We start from the raw sequence: 734 nt of genomic DNA, 5'->3' as shown, positions 1-734 counted from the left end.
CGCCCCCACCGACCACGCCCTCAAAGGGTCCGGCCCTCGATTAGGTCCCGCCCACAACACATCAGGCAGACACGCCCCCAGACCACGCCCCCGCCCCGCCTCAGGCTCCGCCCTTGCTTACGTAAGGGAGTCACGCCCACCGGGGCTGCAGCGCCGCCTGGTGGTCAGTGCTGCACGTGTGGGAGGGGCGATGGGACACGGGACAGGGGTACACGGGGACAGGGGACGGGGAGACAGGGGGACACGGGACAGGGAGACAGGGGGACACGGGGACAGGGGACGGGGAGACAGGGGGACACGGGACAGGGGGACGGGGGGGGGAAAGGGACACAGGGACACGGGAGAGAGGGATATGAGAGGGAGGGACATGGGGACATGAGGATGTGGGAAGACAGAGGCGTGTGACAGAGACATGTGACATAGGGACATGGAACATATGAGAGGCGGGGACATGGGGACATGGGAGACGGGGAGATGGGGACATGAGAAGACAGGGACATGGGGACACAGGGATATGGGACACAGGGTCATGGAGACATGGGACACAAGGACATAGGGGTACAGGGATATGGGACACAGGGTCATGGGGACATGAGGACATGAGATACAGGGACATGGGGACATGGAACACAGGGCCATGGGGAAGTGGGGAGTGCTGGGGCACACGGCACTGGGATCACAGCATGAGAATGCACAGGACACTGGTCCTAGCATGTGGTGACACATGGAGTCCT

This window comes from Erithacus rubecula (genome assembly GCF_903797595.1).
Source record: "Erithacus rubecula genome assembly, chromosome: 16".
NCBI lineage: Eukaryota > Metazoa > Chordata > Aves > Passeriformes > Muscicapidae > Erithacus > Erithacus rubecula.
The sequence above is the reverse complement of the archived record's forward strand: the minus strand, read 5'-3'. Positions refer to the sequence as shown.